The following is a 23,675-nucleotide window of genomic DNA, read 5'->3' as shown; positions in this document are numbered from 1 at the left end:
TTTTAAACATACATGTGTTGTATTTTCTTCGTTTGGTCTGTTTCCCTTTTTCTTATTATTGATACTGTTTGCTATATCTTTGATATGGCCAAGAAATGGTTTGAATCGCAATTTGCGCCTCAATAAGATCTACCACCTTTTAAGGATATTGCCCATAGCTTTAGATACTAATATATGATCAATTTGATTAAATTTATTATTACCATGTATCATCCAGATTCTTTTATAAATTATTTTGTGGGAAAAACATGTACTATCTACTTTGAGTTTATTTGCCATTGACAACTAACTGTGCCACGTTATTACCGCTGTTGCTGATAATATTATGTAAACCATGGTTACCAAAGGATTCTGAATATATTGGCTATTTTCTTAACTTGGCGTTCATATCACTCAGAACTGTAATTGAATCTCCCTTTTGCACGTTTTCACATTCTACTTGTAGTTGATCGTAGAATTAATTGGTTCATCCGCTGTTTCTGTTGGGGCATGGGTATTAATATATTTGTAGTATTATGAAACTTACCCCTTACGCGTATTTAACATATTCCTTCATTATCTAAAAGTTGAAGCTTTTTATATATATAGTCTTTTTTATTTATGCGTCCATGCCCCTTAAATCTGATTTCTCGGAGAGCGGCTATATCTACTTCATATTTCTGCAGTTCCTGTGCAATACATAGCTTTGGTCGTTATTTGCTAATTATGTCCTTACACTCTTATCCTTAATAACAGTTAATTACATCATAATAAACATATTAAAAGAATTGCAGGTACCAAAAATAATAAAAAAACTGACAAAAACGACATAATAAGAAACAAATTGCAAGGGTGAAATAATTTAAAGAAGAAATAACAGACAAGGTTAACACAGACTAAGGAGTAAAGGACTGGGTAAAACTTCCGTGTGTATGACATCGTGACTTATTGTTTTAGTATTTTTATATCATTTTATTGCGTATTTAATCTCTTTGCTGAGTTTTCGATGGTATTTGGTATAATTCTACCATGGTTGTCTAACAGGATCCCTGCAAATTCCCTTTGCCTTTTTTAAATTAAATAATCCGTCTGCTTCTTTTACGTTTATGTATATTGAAAGTCTCATGTTTAGCATCTGAATCTTCTATTTCTTGAAATTTTTGTGATAATCATTTTTGTTTGACCAGTTTTATCGTGTTTTTATGCCTCTGTATTAATTTTTCTGTACTGTGCTGCCCATTTTCCTACGTCTTTTCTCTATCAGGTTCAAGATCTCTTTGGTTATTTAAACGTTATTTTTGTTCTTGGTTCTTTGGAAACAATTGTTTAAAAAGTGATAATTGAAAAAAAAAAGATAAAAAATAAGAGAATAATTACGAGTTAATAAGTAAAGATACACGATAAAGACTAGAAGAAGAAAACATAGAAGATGTTGTAAAGGATGTATAAAGGTAACTGAGATGTGTAGCTACATAATAATCCGTTAGATAACACATTAAGACCTATTTTAAAACAGGTTTAAAGTTTTCACTGATATAGTAGTAACCGTTTTATAACGATGAGACTAAACTTCTCAAACCTAGGAGAGTAAATGACCAAGGCAGTAACAGAATATTTACCCAGTGATACATACTGAAACATATGAACCAGTTAAGATAAGTTGTTTATTCCGTTTGCTGAATCGGTAAATCAATTCTTATCATATAACATTAAAAAGTTGTCTAGTAACCTTGAACAATTACAATTCCTAAGCAGTGCTTATATCTGAATTTTTAATATCGCAAATTTATAGTTTTTTTCTTATTTGAACTAGTTTAGTCGCTGGGATAACATTGTTATACCGGAGCGTATTAGAATAGATTATAATTATAGCAAAACCTTGATAACATTTCTGTAAGACGGAATTCCAGTTGTCTTAAGTAATAATTGTAACCGCATTATATACGCTTTGTTGTTGTGGGAAGAATTTACCGGTAAACTGTATTTAACTTAAATATACAGGGTAATAACTAAACACGGTATGTTACCGCACCAGCACAAAACAGAGTGGTTACTTTCTATATTGAGGCCAACGAATTCCGGAAGACATTTTGTATAAATCAGAAATAGAGTTTTTTTTTATTTTTTTTTTTATTGGAATTAACGAGTCTCGACATCTATGGCCATTGACACGGGTACAAGAACGTCTCAAGTATTACATTATACATATAAGGTTATTACATTATATGAGATAAATACAGTAAGTTACAAATAGTTATACACAGTTACAAACTTTGTTTTTTTTAACAAACAATGTTAAAATATTTGTTATATACGATAATATAACCTGCAATCTTTTAAAAAGTCAATTAGAGCACTGTACACATTTGGCGAACTAAGTATCTGTTTCAGGATACCGGTTATATTATGCGCTAGTCTATATAGTCTATAATAACTGCACTCAACTATAAAAGTATTCTACTGTAAGGCGGTGAGAATCACAATGTTCACAAGCAGGTGGGTTTTCATATGTCATCAGGTATCCGTGAGTGAAGCGAGTGTGTCCTATTCGGAGTCTTTGAATGATAAGTTTGTCCCTCCTAGTCGTTGTAGGTATCTTAAATGAGTATACAGTGGGATTGATTATGTACAGTTTTGTGTTTTGTCCATTCCAATGATTTTGCCATGTTTTGTTTTATGGTTGCTGCTAGATCTTTATGAAGTTGAATTTTTTCTAGGCTTAGGTCAGAACAACTTGCTTTTCTTACTGTGATATCTGCAGACTCATTTCCAGTGATCCCCACATGAGATGGGGTCCAAAGAATGGTTAATGAATGTTTCTCTGCTGTGATTTTGGTGACAGATGTGTTGGATTTTTTGGACTATCAGATTTAACGAGTATATGTTGGCAATGGGAAGAATTGAAGAAAGAAAATCAGTGCATATAGCTAGAGATTGCGTATTAGAAGACATTTTAAGAGTTTTAATGATATACATTTTTAGATTTAGATTTTTAGGATTATACCATATAATTCTGCAGTGTGAATACTGCAAGTGGTTGGTGGTCGGTGTAGAGCTAAGGTTATGTTTTCGGTACAGACAGCACAGCCAGTATTCTTTTCATCTTTAGATGCGTGGTATAAAAATCCTGATTGTACTGTTTTGCATTTATTGCTTCTTGAAATAATTGTCTAAAGAGTTGGTTAGGAGTGTCTTCTTTTTTATGTCGAGTTAGACTAGTATTAAAAGCAGGTAGCTTATTGGTCCATGGAGGATTATTGGAACTACTGATGGGGGTAGTTATATTCATGTCTACAGGTGCTAGCAAAGGATTCACTAATTGTGGTAGGGGGTAAACAGATCTGTCTCTATTTCCAGGAGAGTGGTGGATGTTAATGAGCTTAGTTACTGGGTTTTTTGGATTGGCTGAAACTCTAGTAAAATAGGAATAGAGTAAAAGCTGACATCGTATGAAAAGAGGAGGTTCCAAAGTTTCAATGCACATGCTTTCGACGAAGCTAGATCGCACCTAGACATATACGTAAGGAGGACGTTTGTATTAAATTTAGGAATTACTTAGTTACTGGGTATATCGAGGGCAACAGCTTTAAAAATTGAAAATGTACAAATCAAATAATGAAGTGGTACAAATTAAAGCAGAGTTTTATGCCATTGTATGATTTCCAAGATTAATAGCTGCAGTTATTTGTAGTTTAATACGAATTTATTTTTATGGAGGTGCAAATGCAGAAATATATCGACCAGAAAAAGAATTTTTGCATTAAATGTCCAAAAAATCAGTACCTAGTTTAAAAATTAGAAATATTGTTGCAAAATAGCTAGGTTATGTACATACAACAATATTTAATTATAGTGGCATATAAATATTTGAAGCTGGAGACTTTGTTAGGTTTATACTACTTTTTATAGTTGCTCAGTGTGTTTACAGTTTGAAATCATGTTTGATGACACGGCTAGGCAAGATGCTAGACCGGAAGCAGAGAATCTTTATAATGAATCCCCCATACGAACTAGGAATGTTGTGGAAAGGAGTTCCAATTTTTAGAAATCGAATGGCATTAAATTTGAAAGGAAAGTGACTAAGAATGTAATAGGAGCAACAGCAGGATTTCATAATATCACCATAGAAAATGGGTCTTGTTTCCTGTAGATCATAATCATAGATCAACAAAAAACCTACTTAATTAGAGCGATACAAAGAAAAAAAAGAAGACAATTTCTTTTTTTTAAGATTAAGAAAACATTATTGTGAATTATACAATTTCTAAAAAATATTTTCTATTAAACCAATTGTTTTGTTTCTGAGGTAATTTACAATGTATAAGTTTTACACTTACTTTTGTCAAGATAAACTTTGTAGGATATCATCATGCTTATATTTCAGTAATTTGCATTTATATAAATGCACTTTATATTAATCATTATTAGTTCAGCAATTTCTGTACTGTGTTGTTAAAATTTGTATATAGTTTAAATTTACTTATTTGATATAAATAACCTTAAAAGACAACACTTTTTGTACAGTATATTTGTTATAAATTGTCATGAGCATATTTTTGTTTCAATTACAATTCAATTTTTAATATTTTATTATTTAATTCTTGTTCTGTAATATCTTTCATGATTGACCTTTCTCTCTCTTCTTCGTCCTTTTATTGATCATTCTCTTCACTTAAAACTTTCAGTTTTCGTTAATATTTCATCAATAAGTAAAAGTTTCCATTTCTTGAAATTTAAAGAACAACTTATTTTTGATATAGACATAATTAATAACAATTAACAATTTTACACACAAATTAACATAAAACAAGAAAAAAAGATTATTTCGACAAAAATAAAGTAAAATTGATAGAAATACAATTACCAACCTACTAATTTAAACATCTAAGTTTACTTTTAATAACCAAAAGGGCTGTAGAATTTAAACAGCAATATTATGAAACTGGGTGCGACACTAAAGTGTCTTCTTCTTTACGTGCCATCTTCGCGACGGAGGTTGGCAATCGATGAATAGTTCGATTGATGTACATCCGTACCATTCCCTCAAGTTACGCAACCATGAGATTCTTCTTCCTACAGTTCTCTTGCCCTGGATTTTCCCTTGTATAATTAATTGAAGTATGTGGTATATTTCATTACGCATAACATGCCCTAGGTTTTGCAACTATCGTGTCTTGATGGTTTCCAATATTTCCATTCTTTTGTTGACTCTTCTCACGACTTCGATGTTTGTTACATGCTCGGTCCATGATATCCTCAGGATTCTTCTATACACCCACAGTTCAAATACTTCCAACTTTTTAGTAGTCGCATTAAGTGTCCATGCTTCTATCCCGTAAAGTAGAGTCGAGAAAATATAACACCTTGCTAGCCTAACTCTTAAGTCTAATTTCAGTTCTCTTGCACAAAGTACCTTTCTCACTTTATTGAAGTTTGTTCGTGCTTTCTCTATTCGAACTTTGATTTCTTTGGAGTAATCGTTTGGTGATTAATTATTGTGCCAAGATAATTGTAGTTTTCAACTTGTTCTAAAGTTTTACCGTTTATTGTCAGGCTTTTATTATTATTTTGGGTTTTTGATATCCTCATAAATTTTATTTTCTTGATGTTTATTGATAATCCATCTTCTTCTCCATACTCAACTATCTTATTTAATAGCTTTTGGAGGTCTTGGAGGTTGTCTGCTATTATGATAGTATCGTCCGCATATCTAATGTTGGTAATTGGTGTTCCATTGACCTTTATTCTTGCTGTTTCTCACTTAAGAGATCTTTTCATAATTTCTTCAGAGTATGCATTGAATAGTAGTGGTGACAATACACACCCCTGTCGCACTCCTCTTTTAATTTCGAACTCCTCTGATGTGTGTTCATTCAAGTAATTGGTAAATGCATGTTTGGATGATCTTTAAAAACATTTTAAGTATGTGAGACATCAGCATCAGGCTTATGGTGCGGTGGCCGGTGCATTTCTCTAGCATTTTTCTTTTTTTGGGAGACAAATAAATGGTGTAGGTCAACCATTCATTGGGTATGTCACCCGACTGATAAATTTCATTAAAGAGCTTTAAGAGAACATACATGTACTTATTTTCTATGATTTTAAGGTTATCAATAGACAGTTGATCTGGACTCGGGCTTTTTCCGTTTCTGGTGTTCTTTAGTGCATACAATACTTCTTCCTTTGTAATTTCTATACTTGTTTCTCTGTCCTCGAAAGATATGTCTTATAGGTTTCTCCTTTCGTCGTAGAAGAGCTCTTCCATATATTCTTTCCATCGTTTTAGCTTTTCGTCAGTCGTCATAGTATACATCATAGTATTTTCATTTTTATCTAAAAAAAAAAATGTATTGTGGTTTACTTTTTGCAGCCCTGCCATTTCTTTAACCTTTTTATGGAGGTTGAATAGATCGTATTGGTTCTAAAGATCTTTAGAATCTATACAACCTAGAGAGATTCTAGAGACAGATCTAGAGATAGAATCTATCTCTTTAAGTACACTAAAATGTACTTTAGTCTAAAGAAAACATAAGTTCAGTTTAGGTTGTCATTATGAAATCGGGCTTTTATTTTTATTTTATACACTTATCATTTTTAAATAATTTCATATAAATATAATTATCAGTTCAAAAATTGTTGAGAATTGTTGTTCAAAAAAGAGTTATTAGTAAAATATTTTAAGTTGAACTCTTATAACTTTTCCCCTTTCTGTTATTTTTTACCCTATCTACTACTATATTAAAGAGTTGAGGACTAAGGCTACCTCCTTGTGTTATTCCTTTTTCAATATGGATTTCATCGAATTTTTCTTCATGCATTCGCGTCCGTCCTCTTACTGTTGCATAATGCGCCTTGGTATTTGCAGTTATTCTGGACAACTTACATATTCTCCCTTCGTATGGAATCAAAGGTTTCTCTCAGATATATTAAACTCTCTTAAACTGGAGAAAGGAAAAAATATAAAATCGTTCTCAGAATCTGTCATGTTGTTAAATTTTACAGAACTAGATACAAAATATATATCCTCGAGACTATGGGCTTATTATTCCATGCTTAGAAGTACTATTAATATACTTCAGGGAATAAATATTAAAATTTATACCAAACTACAAGCGTGATTAAAGCGAAAAAGCAAAGAATAGAGAAGCTAATATTTCCTCTGAAAAATGTGAATGATTTTCTTAGTAAATCATCAGACGACAAGTACCTTGCAATATTAATATAAGATTGATTAAAGTTTTCCTTCATACATTACATTTAAGTATTTTTTTAGGATAGCACAAATCATGGAGATAATGGATGGTTGTCAGAGTAATGAGGTGTATTACATGGAAATTATTGATTTACAAGACCTCGGATCAACTTATTTAGTAATTCTGCCTAAAAACCAAATAAAAATGTCTCAAAAATATACAGGTACTGATAATTTTTACAAACTATGCAAAAAATACATGTTAACGTCTTAGTTATTTTACAAGTGATTTTTTATTTATAAGCTATCAGAAATGTAAACACACTACATATTGTTGCTTTTTTTATTTACATTTACATGCTAGGCAACTATGACCGCTCGCACGGAAGCGATTACAAACAACATTACAAGAGGTATACTAGCATTAATTTCTTCAATACCCATATCAAGTATTTGGTAAATGCGTTTATGGATGATCTTTAAAAACATTTTAAGTGTGTGAGACATCAGGCTTATGGCGCGGTGGTCGGTGCATTCTCTAGCATTTTTCTTTTTTGGGAAACAAATAAATGTTGAGGTCAACCATTCATTGGGTATGTCACCCGACTGATAAATTTCATTAAAGAGCTTTAAGGGGACATCAATGAACTCATTTTCAATTATTTTAAGGATATCAATAGGCAGTTTTTGGCATATTATAGGCAGATTACAAACAACATTACAAGAGATATACTAGCATTAATAAGTTATGCCATATAAAAGCTATTTTTAGAGTTTGAGATGCAATAATATTTTTCTAAAAAACTAAAGAACTCTGTCCAACGAGTTGGAATCACTGAGAATCTCTCATAGCTGCGGTTTGAGATTTAGCAGTCTTCTTACTTCACTGAATTAATGACATTCGGTAAGAATTTGTTTCACTGTTAGTTGGCACTGACATGTTTGACAGATATGCCGGACATCTGACGTCATCAGGAAGCTGTGTGTTAGTTTGATGTGTATACGAATTCTTCATATAATTGTAAGGTTTGTCTAGAGAGACCCGTGGGGCCAGTGTAAATGTTTATACAATAAGAGCTGTATTGCACGTAAGTAAGTATTTCTGTTGGTGAATCTGTACGCTTCCGTTTTTAAATTTTTGCATATTTGGTTAATATACCTGCATAAAGTTAGGTGTTGACGCGGTATCTGTTAAAGCAGTTTTAGTATCCAAATAGAATCCAAATAAAGGAAAGCTTAGTGTTTAATGTAGAAAAGTGGTAAAAGTGATGGATATTTTGGATAAGAGCATAATCGGTAAATTATTCCTCAATGCATAAACTAAAAGCTGAAGAGTTTGTACAAATGGCAACAGTTTTGTTTGGGAGGTTAATATGCTTTACAGCCTGTAAGACACTATGTAATTCTCCAGTATGTACGGTATACAAAAGAGGAATAAACGAAGCACAGTTGAGATTTTTTTTGGAGGTGACTGAACAGCCAACTCCAAAAACAGTTTTGGAAATATCTGTGCATAATACTTGATCAGTGATCATTGTGTATAATTAAAAAAAAATGCTTTTATCACGAGTTCTTTAGGTGTTTAGTATTTATTGAATTTTGTTAAATACGTGTTTGTTTGAGGGGGTGATTAATCTAAGGAGGAATTGGATGAAAGGGGATAGGATGAGTCAGTGTTAAGTTGCTGGCCTTTGCTGATGATATAGATGCAGTCACGCATTCAAAAATCCAAGACCAAGAGTAGGGCAGAACATCAGTATTAATGATCATAACTTCGAAGTAGTAAAGGAGTTTAAATACCTGGAGGCGATCATCACAGCGGACAACCACATAGAGGTCTCAGCAAGGATAGCTGCGAGAAATAGAGCATTATACTACCTTTTAACATTATTAAGATCGAAGCTGCTAAAAAGAAAATCTAAATTAACACTTAAAGTCGATTATTCGCCCAATTATTACATATGGCAGTGAAAAATATTTGGCCCTCAAAGAGATGAATTCACAGGGGATTGGAGAAGACGCCGCAATGCTGATTTGGTGACTCTGTATGGAACTGAAAACATATTTAGACATATCAAGGCAAACCGAATAAGATGGGCAGGTCACGTGGTACGATAAGAGGATGGCAGAGTGTTAAATACAGTGTTTTTTGAAAGACGGTAGAAGAATGCTGACATAATCTAATTTAGAGCGAATAAGTGCTTTATATACTTTAAGAAGCGACTTTTATTTGCACCCCAGTGATACTAAAACAGTGTTTTAAGAATATTTATTCTTTTGTGACAGGAACTTTTTAACCTAAAACTGCTTCCAAAAAAGGTCGTGAGTCAAATATCACCCAGTATTTCACAATAATTAAGTACAGAAAGAAATGAATTATTTATGAAAATAGCTATACGAGGCATTGAAGGCTGTCTGCTAAATTTATTAATTTTGGATTTTTTGAGGGATAAAGTTAGTTCCAAAGACTGACTCCGGGTCATTATTAAATTTATTGCTACTTGCAAAATTTTAGAACTAGTCGATACTGAACGACCGTGACAGTATAGTATTAAATCATCTGCATAGGCTACATATTTAGTGAGAGAAGGTAAATTAAAACAAAAATCTTTTATGGTGAGATTAAATAAGATAAAAATTGACGAAACACTGAAGCTTGATAAGTGTCATAGGTTTGAATATAAACAAAAGAGAACATACTATTTACTGAAACTTTAAGGTCTGAAGGAGACAAAAAATTTTTTATAAAACGTAATATATTTCTGGTGATATTCTGTTGCTTTAGCTTGATGATTATGGCTTGTCCACTAATCGTATCGAATACTCCTTTTGTTTCAATGACGACAGCCGTGACTTCATAATTTTCATTTATTGACATGGCGATATCACTCTCGTTCATGTTTTTTATTGGTAATACTATTGACGTTAGTTATTCATTCGGGAGTTTGCGGAAAAGCCATATGCTACTTTTAAAAAAATACCAAATCCAGAAAAATATTGTGAATATAGTTTATGCATATCTTCTGCAACTTTATTCGATGATGTAGGCCGTGACATAACTGCTTTAAAACACCATGGTGGATGGAAATCGTCAGCAGTGGCTGAGAGCCACAGAGCTACATAGATAATTCCAGAAAAAACAAAAATGCTACACCTAAAAAATATCAAGCTCCATACAAGTAAATAATCCTAATTCTTATGAATTCTCATTTACTTTATTTCAAATATTTCTCTTTCAAAACAAAAACAATTTATCTTTAAAATATAATAAATATCTAAAATATATAAAATATAATTGGTATATAAATAATCACATTCAACTATAATTGTTACAATTTACCGTTAGAAATTGTAGTAAATAATTGTATTTAAATATATTTTTATAACAGAATACATGTCATAATAACTAACTTTACTGTTATTTAGGAGAACATTTTTATTTTGAATTTTAAATTGAAAAGTCATGTTGTACGGTAAAGCATGAACAACCAAACAGAAATGCTTTTAATATAAACCATAAGCATGAGAATGATCAAATTACACCAACATTGAGTGCCTGGTAATGTTAGTTTGATAAAAATTTCAACCTATTCCTGATTATGCAAAAAAGTAAAGAAACGAAGTAGTAGAAAAGCAAGCAATATCAAATAAAATACCAAACGAAGTATAAACCATGCTATCTTATATTGGTAATACAAGGAAGCATTCGGTATATACCTATAACAAAAATTATAGATACCGTCGATAGTAATTTTTTAAATAGGAATTCGTCAATTTCTGCATCACATTACTCTTACAGGTTACACAAATATAATCACGTGCAGTAATGATACGTGGTACAATGAGCACTGCATATACACTATGTACAGGGTTGCATTAAGGTCTACCATTGTGATGGTAGACCGGGTTTATGGCAGATAATTTATAGTTTATTTATTTATTACCAGTTAATTTTTATTAATGGCTTAAACTAGGTGTCAATCAGCCAGCCAAAACATGACTAATATATCAAACATAAAAGTTTAATGACTACAATGTCCATAAAATGTCAACAATGAAGAGTTTTGATATATGATTAAAGTACCAAAGTTAAGATAATATAGAATAAGGTTCAAAATTAAATTAAATTTTTTCTCAATATTATTAGTGTGTTCAAACAGAGATCTGCACATAACTAATTCCAAACCTTTCAGCATAACTATAATTTTATCGAAACCGGAGGAAAGACTTGAGCACTCGCTTCTTTTTCATATGTGCGATTAAATTTCAAAATTAACTCATTTTAAAGGCAATTGTTTCAGCTTTAAAAAAACTTAGCAAAGCAAAATTACTTTATATTTATTAATAAAAAAACTATGGTACAGTAGGCTATACAATATTTTTAAAATCGAATAAAAGTAATTTTATTATTAATTTATTATTTATATTTTAAGCACGTTATATTATAATAAAATATTACAATAAATAATTGTTTGCTCCTAACGCCATCTGCTAACGTATTAACAAAGCATATGTTGTTTACTTCTTACACATCTGTCAAATTTAGACCAAATATTAAATTAATAATACAATATATATATATATATATATATATATATATATATATATATATATATATATATATATATATATATATATAAATATCAGTTGATAGTAAATTTAGTTATTATATAAACTAAATAAGATGTTTAATAGTATATTACATAACGAGACTTGTAAGAAGCTTATTACATGCGAGTAAAAAAGTTGCGCGCGAGCCGCATAGCGTCGAGCGCACTAATTTTACAAGAATGTAATAAGCTTACCACTCAAGTTGTGTACTAAACTTTTTCTACGATTATTTTCATTTATAAAAATAAAAAGTATAACAAGTAAATTTTATTTATTTAACAAAATTCGGGAACAATTTAAATTAAACATTTATTTATAATAATTAATTGTAAAATTTTGCCAATTATTTATAACTATGCCCTTGTCCGAGTTTGGCGGTTGTTCAATAATACGTGGTGAATGGTGAGATGACGTAAACTGTACGGTGTGTTCTTTTTGAACATTGGTAATTTCAGTTTATGTAAAGGTCTGTAAATTACTTTCAATTGAATTTATGATTTTATTGGCTGTTAAAGTCTTATTATTTATTGACTCGTCGACATATCCTTCGGTCGTTGTTAAAGATTTCCATTCGCCATGTCGTTTAAGAGCCATTAAATCACCACCGGCATCTACCAAAATAGTGGCAGAAGTTCGTCTTAAACAGTGATCTGTGTACATTTTGGGATCTGATAACTTAAAATATTCGGCTATTTGTTTAGAAACACCGCCTATTTTATTTAATCCTACCACCTGTTTCGTACATTTACCTCTTTGATAATTAAGAAAAAATTGATTTATTTTCGGATCGCTAATCTGTAGTCGAATTTCTATATATTGTTTGCAGATTTTATAGAAATTTCCGGAAATAACGAAAGATCTACATATTTTGGTTTTCGTATAAGGAATTTTAACCAATAACATGGTACTTAAATCATCAATGTCACAAATTTTAAGATTGTTTAACTCTTGTTTCCTACAAGCTCCACATATTCCAATAATTGGAATTCCAAGAATTAAAATAAAAGTATTATAAGTAGGCACATTTATGTTATACTTTTAAATAACATACCTTTATTAGCAAGTTCTGTACATCAGGAGCTCCATTTAAAAAAAGTTTTATGTCATCAGGATGTAAAATTTTAGATTTTTTGTTTTTAAAACCTTCTGATTGCCTTTTTAGATAAGCTCGCAATTTCGGGTAATTTTCAATATTAACATTATTTTCCAAAGTTATAACACTTCTTAACATATAATATATTGCTCATAATAAGGATGGTTTAAATTTCTTAGCGATTTCTCCAAAATAAGCCAAGAGTACGTTTTCAGAAAAAGAATTTAATTTACGTTATTTATTGTACGCCAATCCATAAATTGCTGATATACCTTTTCATATCTTCCTTTAGATTTTTCGGGTTATAGGTTCTCGGTAGTGTTCGCAGCTAACTGCATAATATTGGGTGGTGTGCTACTAAATTCATCTTCACTATTCGATGAACTCATTTTATTTATCTGTATTAAAATTACCACTATATTTACACTGACAGATGAATAATTTTTAATCTGTCAAAATAACGTCTGTTAATTCGTTTTCATGGTAACTCGACCAACTGACTTACAAGGCTTATGTGATATTACACATTTTTATAGAACTGAAGCGTAATTTTTTTTATTACGTGCTAGTCATTACGTGTCAGTATCTTTTTTGATGTATTTACTTAACATACAAATAGTAGGTAATATACAATTTACTAGTAAGAGAGTAGAAAAAAATAATAACTGTATTTCTATTAAACTATTTTTAAACAAGAGGTGTCATAAAACGTTAAATAAATGATTCAATATTGTTATTTATTCGATGACAGTCATGACATTTAAATTTTGACAATCGTTTTGAATCGAATCTTTTATTGAAATATATTCTTTTAATTTGTTATTCCTCATTTGATGACTGCATTTTGTTAGTTATTTTTCATAAAGTTTTTAATTTAAACCTGTTTAGAATCAATAAATGATGAATATAAACGAATTGATCGAGAGTAGTTAATCGAAGAAAAGAACCGCTATTTCGTGACGCTATCCATGACTCCTTCTCGTGGCGCCATTTCCGTAACACTCGTCTTAGCATTTTACTATACAGAAAAAAGTAACAAAACTCTGGTATAGAAGCTTCGCTATAAAAGTTATAACAATCAAACAATAATAATTTCACTAAAAAATTGCGAATTAATTTGTTTATAAAAGATTTAAACAAAATTATGCTTTGAACTTTAAAAATCTGGCTACTGGATGTTATAAAACAACTCAAAATAAAAATTTTAAGCTTTGGTAAAAATTTTTATGTTAATTTTTGACCAAGATATGAAACTCTTAATAACGCGCTCTGAGGCACACGGTCAGCTCGCAATAAATGACAAAAAATAACAGAAGTATTTACCAAAGCTTAAAATGTTCGTTTTGAATTGTTTTATAACTTCCATTGCCGAAACTGTCAACGTTTGCGACTCAATTTTGGTTAAAAAACAAATTAATTCACCACTTTTTAACTAAAATTTTAAATATAATTTTTTTATTTATAATGATTAAAAGTAATATGCACCTTTCAATTTAGATGGATTTTACGCATGGTACAATAAATAAATATGTGTTTATTGGATTTTATGGAATTCACGCGCGTTATTAAAAGATCTATATTTTTCAAAAAGTACATTTACCAAAGCTAAAAATGTTATTTTTAAGTTATTCTATAACTTCCATTAGCCAGATTTTTAAAGTTTATAGCTTAATTTTGTTCCAATTTCGAAACCAATTAATTCGCAACTTTTCAGTAAAATTTTTAATGTTTATTTGTTATGACTTTTTTATTAATAAAGATAAAAGATAAAATAATTGTTAAAACTAAAACAATTACCTTTAAAATGAAAGGATTTTGGAAGTTGATTTCGTATGTGTAAAAGCTGAGTTATATTTGGAAAAGCCTCATCGAATGTCTATTTAGCACTTGTTTTTTTGTTATAACTCCGGTTCTAAAAACCAGATCAAAGTTTTTCCAGCGCCATTTTGTTAATTTTTTCAAAAAAAGCAATTTTTATTGTGGTAAAATTAAATACCTTGTAACCTCGAAAACTTTTTTGGATGGTGCTAGAAAGGTGGCACCAATGGCACTGCGGACGGCAGCCATATGGTAGGTGGAGAGCGAGTCGTGGGTTCGAAATTATCTTTTGGAACCGCGAATGAGTCCAACGGACAAAATAAGTGAAGATAGGACAGGATAAGGTATATTAGAAAAGATACAGAATTAAACAAAAATATAGATGGGTAAAATTACCAAAGATAAGATAGGATAGAAAAAGGGCGCCACCTAACTTTTTGGCTTTAAAGGGGAAAATTAAGAAACCTTAGGAACGAAAAAGAGGTAACGAAAAGTTATTTAGTTTCTGAGACCAAATCCAAGGAAAGATATCAACAGTCAATTAATAAATAAATTTGGTCAACAGACTACATAAAAAATAATAAATATATTCACCTACTTACCTACGAAACTTCAGCCTGATCTTTCTTCTGGTCAAAGGTATAATAATTATTTAATATAATAAACAAACATCCAGAGGTATTGTTATATCAGGAAACTTATTAGGAGTCGAAAAATAAAATTCATTAATAAAACAAAACAATATATTCAACACCACTATGATATAGGCAGATGAATGTACACACATGTAAAAAAAAATTGCACTATCAATTATTAAAGGATGGTAAACATATAACAATAAACAGTACTATAATTACGAAATACCTTTGCAAATACAATAATATAATAAAATCATGCACAGTTTAAATTATGAGCGAAGAGAGCCTGATAGTATTTAAAAATATTCAACTAAAGTTGATTAAAGAAGTCTCTCTTTGCTGTTTATGGGCTTATCTCGAGATAACGGGTTAAAAATGTATAACAATTATAGCAAATAACAAAATGATTAAACTTAAATTCCAAAGAATACAAAGAGGTTTCAAGAATTCTGTACTATAAAAATTAAACCAGCCCGCACTTGGCTTTAACATAATTATCTGTCTCGCACAGTGGTTAACCTTAACTACAGGAGAAGAAATAGTCGACGGAGATTCGCCCAGATAGTTGAAGATACTATGATTATGATAACTTACGATAAATCTTGATGACTGCTGGACTACTTCACTAAAGCTTTTATAATACTTTACTTGTATTAAACACTGAACTTAGTTAAATTAAAGGTAGTTGATACCAATCGTTAATCTAATATGGTATTAGATTAAGAAACTCAAACATTTAAGTGTATACACACTTAAAGAAAAAATTCACAGAGACGGTAAGATAATACAGAGACGGTAATATAGGCAAGCGTCTTTACTCAAAGATCGCCCTGCCAGAAGTGATCTTCTTCCTCTCCAAATTTATAAAACTACCCAAAAAAAGGTTGCATATCCCCCACTTAAAAATGACAGGCCAGCCTGTATCAATTTCTAAGAAGATAGAAGGTTCGAACGAATATTGAAAATAACGGGACCCTTCTAGTTAGAACGTGATGAAAGATAAATCCTTTTGGATTAGGTTCTCTCAGAAAAATACTACAACGTACTTTCGACGATGTTTATTAAAGTTTAAACAGAACCCGCCTGGAACCGGAAAGGACTATTCGAGGATTAACCAAACCGGCGTCTTTTGATAAGTAGATTCTTCCGTAATCTGAGAAGTCGGTATGTTCCAATAAAATTATGGATGTGCGAGCCCACCCGCGTATTTGTTATTTGCAAATACGGCCATCGGCGTCTCAGCAACAGGGGTAAATGGATTAAAACTTATTTAATATTTTAATTATAAAAAAAATGTTACAACCTCTAATAGATAGAAGATAGGACAATTTAATGCATTATAAGTTCCTTTAGTTCCATTAGCTACGAGACTAAGGATATTAAATGGAGCCTGTATACTATATTATCTTAATATTATTCTGAAGCTATTTTCTAGTATTAAATTAATGCAACTTACTAGTTTTGTTGAGAATAATCCACAATTTACTTTAAAATTAAATTTATTTGATGTTTCGATTTCCACTTCGGAAATCGTTCTTAAAATACCTAAAAATTTCTGAAGTGGAAATCGAAACGTAATCTACTCAAGATTAGTAATAAACTCAAAGAAGAGTAATAAACTCAATTTTTTATTATAAACTCCATATTTCAATCGCACAGAAAGTATTTTTACTTGGGTACTAAAGTGTTGAATGGGTTGTATAACTATTGGGTACATAGTTACGTAGAAAATGGTATAAATTTTTCTTAGAATTGTCAAAAATTTACAGATGACAGTAGAATGTGCTCAAAATATGAGGTAACTAATTGTTTTACATTTTCAATTTGTTTACGTAAAACATAGATTTGTGGCCAGTTTATTCAAAATTTGAAGTAGTAAGTATTGACATTATTACATAATAGTACATTTGACTTTGGTTAATTCTTAATCATTAAACAAGACGACTAATCTTGGCATGGAAGTTTTAAATTGGTATATCTAAAGAGCTTTGTGTTGAGAAAATTTCATCCATTACTGCTCTATTGGAGAATATAGCACTTAGTCAGAGAGAGATAGCAGGAAAATGTTGTGTATCTCAGATTTAGTCAAAAACTCTAACAGAAGCGACCTGTGACATCAGTGCGGAAGGGCCGGTATAACAAAAAACATTTAGTCACACCAAGGTCGCAACGAATTTAAAATAAATTTAGCTGTAGCACACAGAACTGCCACGTATGGAGATTTAAAAAATAAGTTAAAAGAAGCAGGATGCTCAGTATCGGTGGCCACCGTACGCCGAAATTTGTATGATATCGGCTTCAAATATCACAGGCCTGTTAAGAAGCCAAAACTATCACCACAAATACTCAAAAAACGCTTAGCTTTGGCCAAAATCCATGAAGACTAGTCTTGATGATTGGCGTAAGGTAAATTACTACAATCCACTTTATTTTCGCACTTTATAATTGTTATTCACATTCACAGGTCTGCTTCAGCGATGAAGCCATATTTCAAATTATAAATAAGGCCCAGTTTGTCCGAAGACTTCCAGGGGAAAAATACTAAAAGGGGTGTTTAGTTAATACAATTAAATATCCCACCTCAGTAATGATATGGTCGGTGATTAGTGGCAAAAGTATGGGACGTTTGTATGTCGTAAAAGGAACCATGCGCAAGACCAATATAAGAGGGTTTTGCAGACAAGATTGGTTCCACAAGTAAACGAATGGTTTGGTAACAGCCATAAGATATAAATGCAGGATGGAGCATATTGCCATAGAGCTAAAAGTATTAAAAATTTTTTGTTAGAACAAAAAAATCCGCTCTTACTATGGCCCGGGAACTAACCAGACATGGACCCCATTGAAAATATCTGGGAGTGCGTAAAAAGAGAGTTAGCCAAAGAAATAATTACCAACATGGTTCAGTTGATAGAAAGAATAATTTTTCATTGAAATCACATTTAAAATCTCTGGCAGTTATTTCATCTTCGACATCTTCTCTCCACGACCGCCTGGGTCTACCTCGTTTTTTTCTAGTGGATGGAGTTCATTTTTCTATCTTTTTTGGTCATCTATTTTCAGGAGTTCTCTGTATGTGTCCATACTAGTTTTCGCCAAATTTCGCAAAAACCAGTTTTCGCCAAATCGCGCAAATGATGGAGTGTCAACCTTCCATAGAGGTAATAATCCACCAATGAAAAACAAGAAGAAGTATACAATTCTTGTCTGTTCTTAAATCTTCTTAAAATGTAAATAAATTTGTTTACTTTTAATGTCCCATGTCTTTTTTTTTATTAAAAAAAATAAACTGTATTTTTTTCTTTTAAAACAAAATTCTGAGAATTCAATCAATTGACACTACTGATAAATCAGTAAACAAATATTATACAGGGCGATGTTTCAGTATAATTTAAAATAACTTATACCTTTTAAATTTTGGAAATGGCTAAAAGAGTTATATTATTTAAAATGTATAATAGCTGTTGTAGTAATAAATAGTTTTTCAAAAAACCTTAATTTTTGCAAGAAAAGTTATATTTTTTAAATCTACAGAAGTGCTTCTATAAAGCACTTTTAGTTAAACGATTACACTGGATGAAATAAAAACAAGAGAGGTTAAGTCGCATTTATTTAGTAAAAAATACATAGATTATATTAAAAACATATAACTAAAAATCTTCAATGCTGTTTCACTCTGTATTTACATATTAGTATACAAATATAACAATTCCTAGCAAAAACTTTAAGTAGTAAGGTAAGTTATGACGTCAGGAACGTTATCGTTTTTGGTTGGAACTCGTTGGGGTTGCAAGTAGGGTCTATTTATAAGCGCTGGACTTCTTAATAAATATTGTGAAACGGGCACGGCGTTAGCTCTTTCTTGATTAGGTTCATAAATATCGGCTAATGCTAACGTCAGCAAAAGAAGGATGCCAAAACTGACCTAGACAAAAAAGGAGGTAATACAGACTATCATTTATGTAACACAAAAGTTTCTATATATGTTGCAATGCAGTTTATTAATCTATGAGATAATTATCTTTAAGGAATTATTAAAATTAATGAAGACTTTTAAATTCAACCGAATTTTTTAAAATCTGGTAAACGATATGTTTTTTAAGAAGTAGTACTATGATAGTAACCAGCTTTCAAAAAATGTAATATGTCAATGTTTCGAAAAAAATTGGCACACACGTTAGTCATATTAATAAATATATTGGCAGAATTAACGCATTTCTTCAATTAATCTTAAACATAAAAGTTTCGCTGCGATGCTATGTCTTCTCTGTCTTCTTTTATGGTGTTAAATAATATGACCTTGAATGAAAATATGTGCAGTAGATTAAGACGAAGCATTTGAGATGTGGTTACATCGGAAAATACTTAGGATACCATGGACTGACCGAGTCGTAAATGAGGAGGTCCTCAGAAGAACCGAGAAGTACTGACCCCCATCAAATCTGAAAAGTTACAATACTTCGGGCACATTATGCAAAATGAATCCGGATAAGCCCTCCTACAAGCCGTCCTGCAAGGAAAAATATTTGAAAAGCGAGGTCCAGAAAGTAGAAGAACATCCTGGTTTAAGACCACATCTGTGCAGCTTTTTCGCGCTGATGCAGATAAGATAAAGATTGCCATGATAATCACCAATATTCGTCACGGCACATCAAGAAGAATAAAAGTCTTAAGCAAGCAGTTTCGCTTAAAATATTGAAGAACTATTCTATTTCATGTTGAGAGTCTGGTATTTTTAATGCAGATAGTAACGGTTAAAGCAGATCTAGAATTGAGCAAGCCGGAGCGCTTTTAGAAGAATGTCCAAGGTATTATGTAACAGAGACCTAAAATTGACATTGCGGAACCGCCTACTTTGCTGCTATATGTTCTCGATCTTACTTCATAGTGTCGAATCTTGGACTGTGTATAATAAGGATTCAAATCATTTTAAGGCTTTAAAAATGTGGTACGATAGAAGTTTCTTAAGTAAAGAAGATTCGAAACTCCAAAATACAAGAATATCTCAGCACGACTACTAAGATTATAAAAACCATCAAGAAGAGAAATCTGAAGTACTTCGGACAGGTAATGAGAGGACCCAAATAAAGGTTATTACAAAATATTATGCAAGGGAAAATAGCAGGCAAATGCAATACAGGACGAAGAAAGACTTCATTGTTGAAGAACTTGCGAGATTGGTATGGTATTGATACAAGCATGATATTTATGGTGGCAGTAAATAAAATTAAAATAGCTGTGATGGTAACCAACGATCTAAAAGGGCATGGTACGTGAAGAAAAAATATTAGGATCAATAACTTCTATTTCTACGTTTGTGATCCGTTAGTGTAATACTGTGGAAGTGGAAAATTATTATAAATCAAACAGAAAATGATGTGTACAATCGAAAAAGATAACTTTATAAATCAAATATACTACAAAATAACAAATTTTAATATTGATGAATGTTTTAAAATTTGGTTAGAAACAAAATAAAATAAAAGGATTTATTATTAAAAAAGGTTCAAAATTAATTATAACAAAAAGGAGGCCATAACAAGTATAGAAAAAGTAATGTAAAAACATTGGCTAAAGGAGAATAAAAACTTCATTAAAGTATCGATTTAAAAATGCTCAAAATAAATTAATCTACGTGATAAGAGCCGGTAGTCAGGTTTATAATGTAAAACAGTATAATATAGACATAACGTTTATTAAACATTATCCCAAATTTTTGGCTTCAATTCTAAATCACATTTTCTATAATTTATCAACTATAAATCAATCACCACCCTAATGTAACACGTAATGTTCTTATTATTCAGTAGAGAAAGCACAATTGACCTGTCAATATTAAAAATTGCTAACTGTCGTGAAGCGATTCTTTATTAAAATGACATTAATATAAAAGTATTACGTGTGGTATTTAACTAAAATTCAATTAAAAATTATTAACTGGTCCTGGTAGTATACTCCGCAAACTACATTATGTACTAGAGTTTACGGTCACCAAGGTGTTGACCTATTTACAACAAGAATGATAATGATTATCGACTATTTTTAGCTATAGTCAAAAATATTTTTTTTTATAATTAGTAGACATTTTCTGGCCAAAAAATCTAAAATTCGTTATTATCTTACTAAGCATTTTTTTAGGAATTATTAAAAAGTCGTATAATTACAGAAAATACAGTAATACTCACTAGCTGTTTCATGGTGTTTAGATTTTGCAAAACACAATGTGTTTTCAAGAATGTTGACGGATTCAGTAAGAAAAGGTTTATATATATTTATAAAATATTCATTGGCGTACATGAGATTAGAAAAAAAAAAATAAAATTAATTTTTAAAATTTTCATAAAGCACAACTGTACAATACTCGATAGTACACGTGTTTCAACATGTGTACTATCGAGTCATCAAAATGGTAAATGGAGCACGCCATGCAGGTATTCTTCTTTCGGTTGAAAGGTTAGTCACTCCCACATGAAAATAGATAACACAATCTAATTGGTTGTTTAAAGTTTTCTGCTTTCTTTAAAACCCATATTTAGAGAAAGTAAGATAATGTAAAAAACTTTTAAGCACTTTTGACTAATTTTTTAACCCTCACAGAAGAGTAATTTGTCAGAAATATAATAATTAAACAAACAAGGTCATTCAAATGCAAAGAACGAACAGGTAAATATGTATTTATTTAAAATAAGGATGCAAATATAAAGTATGAAGACTTGCAGAGTTGGATGAAAATTACGTTGACCTGATCAGTGCCCTGATCATTAAAACAGCAATATCTGTCTTCTAGTATATGATCACACCAATATTTGTAATAATTAAGATAATGTAATGTCATTTTTCTTAGTATCTGAATAAATAACAGAGATACAAACTGGGCAGGATATAAAGAGTCAGTAGAAATCTAGGGGAAAGTATGAACTTGTTTAAAGGCGTAGAGGCCATCCATTCGGCAACAAAAATGGTAAGCTAAGCTATTATGGCGGCTTACCAGAACTCTGTTCGGATAAAAACAAGGAAGAATACGGAGAGTCTGGTGAAACCACCGCTCTCCAGTAGAGAATCTAAGGGCGATATTCCAATAGCTAATTAACAACGCCAAAATAACCAAGAGTAAGATGCCTACTAGTATCAGCTAACTCCGTACAGTAAATCAATTCGGAAAGCCAAAAGGAATTCATGGAGAGAGTGTTGCGGGAAGATAACAGGTATCCCAGTCTGCTGTCGATTTATTAAGTCCTACCACAGAAGGGTGCTACTATTAAAGAAGTAGGTTTCCTAAAGAAGGCTAATGGCAAATTTACGGAGACCAATGACGAAAGTCTTAAAGAACTCCTAAGCACACACTTTCCGGCCTCAATAATTCTAAATAATGCAAATTGATAAAACAACATAGACCGAAGATCGACTAGGCCCAGTTCTAGAAATTTAAAAATAGCCACATTAATTACAAGAAAAGGAGAATTAGGTGAGCTATGAATGCATTTCAGTTATATAAGTCTTCAGCGATAGTTGGTATATATCCGATATTTTTTCATAATAATTGAAAGTATTGGTAGCATACACCTGCAATCTCCTCAAAGCTAGTTTAGAATGAAGATCGTACCAGAAATATTGCAAACGGTTAAAGTCATATACTTGCCAAAGCTAGGTAAGGTATCAGACCTAACACAAAAGTCATAATGCGCAATACGCCTATCGATTTTTTTATTAAAAACGCTGGAAGGTCTGGATAAGTACATAAGAGACAAAGTGGTAAAAGATAATCCTCTAAACCATCATTAATATGCATACCAACCTGATAAATCTACGAACTCAGCGTTGGACGATCTAAATAGGCTTATCTTAAAGTCAATAAAGGACAAGGAGATAGCAATGGTCGCTTTTTAAGATATTGAAGGAACATTTAATATTGATACCACCAATTTTTTGGTTAAAGCAATGAGTAGACGAGGCACATCTGTTATAATATGCAGATGGATATGGACATACCTGGAGAATCGAACAGTAATATTTACTCTAGGTAAAGCAACCTCCAAGTGGAGGCTGTCCAGAATGAGGAGTTCAGTCTCGTCTACTTTGGATAACCTTGGTGGATGATCTTCTAAAAAATCTGCCCAGAAAAGACTTTTGCTGTCTGGGATACGCTAACGATATTGCAAATTCGTCAGATTGTATCTGGGAGAATAGAAGCAGCCCTAAATACAGTTTATAACTGGTGTAAACATACTAATAGTCAACGCTTAAAAACACAAATCCACAACTTCACAAAAAAGACAGAAGTATTACCAGACAGAAGGCCTAAAACCACTGGTGCTGGTAGGGACAGATATTATATTTGCCAAAG

General features: G+C 31.3%; 1 protein-coding gene and 1 long non-coding RNA gene across 4 annotated transcripts in view; both read right to left on the bottom strand.

Moving 5' to 3' along the window:
- nolo (ADAMTS-like no long nerve cord) overlaps positions 1 to 23,675 on the bottom strand; it is a 2,006,971-nt gene that overhangs the window by 361,762 nt on the left and 1,621,534 nt on the right. The gene's annotated exons all lie outside the window — the stretch shown is intronic.
- Positions 18,926 to 21,572, bottom strand: LOC140442774 (uncharacterized). Its single transcript, XR_011951138.1, has 2 exons — positions 21,517 to 21,572; positions 18,926 to 19,256 (listed from the first exon to the last, which is right to left on the bottom strand). It is a non-coding gene; the product is annotated as an uncharacterized lncRNA (long non-coding RNA).

This window comes from Diabrotica undecimpunctata, chromosome 6 (assembly GCF_040954645.1).
Source record: "Diabrotica undecimpunctata isolate CICGRU chromosome 6, icDiaUnde3, whole genome shotgun sequence".
NCBI classification, from domain to species: Eukaryota; Metazoa; Arthropoda; class Insecta; order Coleoptera; family Chrysomelidae; genus Diabrotica; species Diabrotica undecimpunctata.
Note: the sequence above shows the minus strand (reverse complement) of the source record. Positions and strands in the feature narration are given on the sequence as shown.